General features: G+C 43.4%; 1 long non-coding RNA gene across 1 annotated transcript in view; it reads right to left on the bottom strand.

Annotated features, from left to right (window-relative positions):
• The window catches only part of LOC102382869, a 172,035-nt gene extending 167,386 nt beyond the window's left edge, over window positions 1-4,649 (bottom strand). Inside the window, exon 1 of the long non-coding RNA XR_323458.2 lies at window positions 2,338-4,649. This is a non-coding gene — a long non-coding RNA (uncharacterized LOC102382869). The remainder of the gene's footprint in view (window positions 1-2,337) is intronic.
• Between the last annotated feature and the right edge of the window lie 594 nt (window positions 4,650-5,243).

Below are 5,243 nucleotides of genomic sequence, written 5' to 3' on the forward strand. Positions count from 1 at the left end.
TCAGACTCAATGACCTACTGAGGTCCCTTCTGACCCTAACATCTATGAATCTATGTATGTATTTATGTATGTAACCCATGCTGGCATGCTAGGCTGGGTGATATGCCAGATTCTGGATCCTCAGGGTACCAGTAGCCCTGGGAGCTTCCCCAGGCAGGTCTGCTGACTGAGGTGTCCCATGGAGAAGTGTGTCCCTTACCTTCACGGCCCAAGAATTTACTCTAAGTTCAATAAAAACTTTGGGTTTTTATTATACACAACTATATACAGAAAAGAAATGACTAAGCAAAAAAAAAAAAAAGAAAAAGGAAAAAATATATAACGATATATTTAACTATAGTTAACAAAAAAACTAACAACTTGAATACAATCTACAAATGCAACATTAAGCAAACAATTCCAACACACAAAGAGGTGCGGGGCCTGCCTGTGTCTCACAACCTCAACAATTATATTCACCTTGTTATAACCTTTTAAAAACAGTTTCCCTTAGGGTTAGAATCCACTCCCATTGCAATAAATGGCAACACAGTTATTGCTATCGTCCACCACTAGATGGTGGAGATAAGGCTCCTATTGCTTTGGGGACTCTGAAGTCCCTTCTTCAGACTGGCCACTGTGAGACAAGCCCCCGGTCAGGAGATGCAGGCAAATGGCTTCTTTTTATTTTTCCTGAAATACACTATCTGCAAACTCTATGGGGTTAAGTGTCCCCTCACACTCCCATGAGGTTTGTGCCTTTTCAGCCCACTCCTCCTCTGGGGCTGTCTCCCCTCCCAGTGCTTATACCTGCAGACAGGGGATTCCCCCCATCCTGCCCCAGCCCCCCGGGCAGGTCTTGGTTCCTGCAGCCCTGAGTCTTCCTAGCTCAGAGAGGGCTTCCTTCTGCAGGTCTCTAACCCAGCAGCTTCTCCTAGCTCCCAGCCAGCCTACCAGCTTCTGCTGACCATTCTCTTCCCCACTTCCCCCGGGGCACCTGTGTCCTGAAGCTGCACAGTTCCACACCCGGTGGAGAAATCAGCTCCTCTTGGGGCAACACAGGGTCTCCCTCATCCTGGTATCTGTTTCCTGAGCAAGTCTCAGTTCCCATTCCAGTGGTTGGGTGGAGAGGAGGACTGCATCTCTGCGCCTTCTCTCCAGACTGGAATCGGATCCTCTTCTTTCACTCTTTTAATGGTTTTTGGCTGTTTTATGGGGCAAACACAACCAATCAGAGCCCTCAGTTTGCAATAGGGGCTCGGGTACAGTGCAAATGATCCAATAAAAAGAATGCATGGTGCACAGCATACTTTTCTGCCTGGAAAAGCCATGGCACCCTGTGCAAACATTTTGCTGCCCTTTTACAAAGGTTGTTAGGCATAGCACACCCGCTTAGCTTGCAGCCCAGTGAGCTGTGCAGGTGTTACATGTATGTGTATACACATATATACACATGCATATATGAGGGTTAGAAAGAATGTACACCACATATACTCTACTTTAAAAGATAACCCTAGAACTATATTTTAAAACCATTTATCAGCTTTACTTAATAAAGACAAAAATCACACAGAATGGGTGCATCTGACATGATAAACTCTGGAGTTCTTTCTAGATGTGCACCCAGGACAGCAGCGCTTAGAGCCAGGGCATGGCAGGCCTGGGCTGGCAGCAGGCAGTGGCAGAGGGACTGGCTCAGACATGAGAGTGCCTAATGTGCAGAGCTGTGCGGCTAGGCAGCAGGCAAGAATCTGGCCCCCTGCTGCCTGGATTGACTGGGTGCAATTTACACGTGTGTTTCAGTGCACTAAATGACCCTGCCATAAGATAGTACTGTCAGCAATACTACTATCTTACAAAGAGTTAATTAGTTTTCTGCACCCTAACACCATTGTAGGTGTTATGCTTTACTGAGGTGCTAATTAGTCTACTCCAGAGTAAAGCACATGTGTAGTTGCACCCTGTATGTTTTCTGATGGCTGATAACAGAAGTAAATCTTAAGGTTTGAAAGACGCTTCATTCATATACAGAGCAGCACACCCAAATTCTGACCAGTTTTCAAAAGACAAAAGTATCTTCTGGGTAAAATCTTACCTACCTCACAAACTGCTTTTTTTGCTACAGTAAGAAATACTTTCTTTGAGATTTCCCAATACTCAAAACAAAAAACCTGAAGAGAATTATACTTACCTCTCATATTGGCAGGTACCTGAAGCTCATATTAGCACAGATGTGTATGTCTTCATTTCACAAGAAACATAATATAAAAAAGAGGTGGGTGAAACTTCCAAGGAGAGGCAGAAAACTAGGTTCCCAATCACCAGTGAAATTCAATTGGATTTGGATGCTCAGCTTACTTGAGTCCTCTGAAGATCCCAATCATTGTTATGTTGCTCAAGGTATCCTTATTCCCTGTTCTCTTTCACTTTTTAAGGGTCTGCAGCTGCTTGTGCTGGAGAGGCAGAGGTGGGAGCCTGGGAAAAGAATGGGAACTCATCCATTCTGGGGGAATGCAGTGGAATCTTATGCCCTCATATATGTGCCCTTTTCCAACTCTAACAGCAGCAATGTTCATTAGAATCCTTTGGAACTTGTAACAAGAAAAGACTGTATACCTGCTGTAAAGGCTCCCTGGACTGTATGCCTTCCCTCTTCCTTCTACTAACAGATAATTAATTTAGCAAATGTCTTGCAGCTTTGTCCACAAGGCAAGATTCTCACAACATTTTGGGCTTCTTTGTCTTGTTTCTGAGTGCAGCCAGTAAAGCTCACATTCTCTCTCCTTACTACTTTACTTCCAGGTGCTTCTTCACGTTCCTCTACCACCTTGGGCCAGTTTGAAATGCAAGTTCTGAGAACTGTTTTTTTAATGCCCTCTCATAGACTTTACTGTAATGGACTCTATGGGTGCCTACATACATGCTCCAACACATTCTAATTAGAACATGTTGAAGCAGACTTGATGAATCAATTATTTGAGTCTGCTCCGCTTTCTAATAAGAACACTTCAGCGTCACATATATAAGCCCCTGAGAGTTTAAAAATGGTCACTGGGGTGCTTTAACGAAAGCTCATCTAATGAGCTATAGCAAAAGCGTCCTATGGCCATTTTCAAACACAGGGGCTTAATACATGTGATGCTGCATCATTTTGATTAGATAATAACTGCCCTGGTAACTGCCTTAATTAAAACACTCCCGCCCCCAAGCACATGTGTAGGCAGCTGTGCCTGGGTCTTTCCCAGCTTGCTCCCTACTCTGAGGAATGCTCCATCTCGGTTTGTTCCTCAAACATCCAGCCACACTTCTAAGATTCTGAGGTGCTAAAATTCACTTGGTCCTGAATCAAAATCAATCCTGTGCAGCCATGCATGGATCTATAGGATGTGTCCGCTCCTACCCAGGCCCTTTTTCTTGACTGGAAAGATGAAGGAGAACACCAACTAAGCCCTTATCTCCTTTACCCTTTTACCCAGAGCCCTGTAGTCACTTTTGATCTGCTCAGGGTCACCTCTGTCAGTTAGAGAGATGGGTGAGTCTCAGTAATTCTTCTGTGACATCTTGGATCTGGGCTTTAGACAAGAAACAGACCTCCTGACAAACAGACAACAGGTCAGGCTGGCAGACAAATGCCTACAGAATGGAGTCTCCATCCATGACCACCCATTGCTTCCTTTTGGTGGCAGTAGCGTTGATCCTCCCAATCTTGGGGGTGCCTGGCCTGGCCTCCTCCACCAATGGAACATGCTCCTCCTCTGTTGCTAGGGCTCTATCTGTTCTCCAGCCTGCAGGTGCAGATAAAGACTTCTGCTTGCTGCCAGAGGTCACAAGCTACCAGCTTCTACCTGCTTGGGAGTCCATGCCTTCTTTCTTCTCCAGTATTGCCTCTGGCAGTCCTTCCTCTGCAGTCTTAGAGGTCTCCTCTAGCATTGAATTGATGAAGACCTCATGGTGGGGGATGCTTCAGAGCCTTGCCATCTTCTCCTGTAGCTCTCTTGCCTGCTTCCTGAGTGACACACCAGGAGGCACCACTCACATCCTAACTGACTGTCACTGGAAGGAACCTGCAAGCTGCAGTTCACTCTCCTGATAACAGGCCTCTGTTTCCCCAACAACTCTAGATAGCACTCTTCTTTCCTCTGGTGGTTAGTAAAGTAGAGATTGTAACTTCTGATTTATTAAATACCTTGACAGCTTCTTAACCTCAAGTGGCATTCATAGGGATGCAAGATAAGCCACAAATAGTTGTCACATATTGGTAAAAGATAATCCCCTGAAACAGTGTAAAAAGGCTTTTAGCACCACTGTGCAACTGGATAGCATTTTATGCATTATTTCTTTCACCACCTGCTGAAGGGCAGTTTGTTTGGCTGGTAGTGCCCCTATTATGAGGTTAGTTATTACACAATGACAGCTATCTTGTGAGATGATCATCAGTGCCTTTTAATAATTTCACTAGCATTTCAGAATTTTTTTTGTCATAATTTCTGAAAAGGCTTTTTACAGTCTCTACCTTATCCATAAACTAGTTTACACAGCTTTTTAAACCAAGCACAGTCTAGTATTGTATTTGACCTGTCTGTCTTCAAACAAACAAAAGTGCACTCTTCATATCTCCCAATTGTTTTACCTGTAAACAAAATAAACTTTTTTTTAATGTGCTAAACGCAAAAGGCTAGTGAGATGCTGTGTGAGCTTCTTCATATAAATCTGCCAGTGAATTTTCCTTTAAGTTGTTATTCTAGCCCTGGTTCTGTTTCAAATCAAGACGTCTTGTTGTGCATAACTGAGTGCGGTTTTGTGAATCGTTAGAAGGATTTAAACTGGGCCTCATATATAGACTTATAAAAAGAAAAAGTCCAGTACATTGCTATGACATATTTCAGCCTTGTTGTCAACATTCCAAGGATATGTGAAACAAAATTAGAATGCTAAGGAGATACTATTTTGATATAATTAAGTCTTCATGTTAAGGCTGGGGAGAGTTACCTTCTCATTTCTATCAACCTGGAAGCCATTGTTCATTTCAAATCAATTCACACTTCCTCCTGCTTAGACTAGAACCAAAAAGAAAATACAAGAAAATATCAGGGACACAGATGAGCATAATGACAGAGTCGCTGTAAGCCTTTGGAGAGGTAGTCTTAACCCTTTTACTTCCAATCATTCAGCTAATGAAATATCCCACTATATAGTTGAGGCAGACATCATTTTTGCTATTTATCCTATCCCCCTTTCCTACTCTCTATTGACTCATAAGAGAG

This window comes from Alligator sinensis, unplaced genomic scaffold (assembly GCF_000455745.1).
Source record: "Alligator sinensis unplaced genomic scaffold, ASM45574v1 scaffold165_2, whole genome shotgun sequence".
In the NCBI taxonomy this organism is placed as follows: Eukaryota; Metazoa; Chordata; order Crocodylia; family Alligatoridae; genus Alligator; species Alligator sinensis.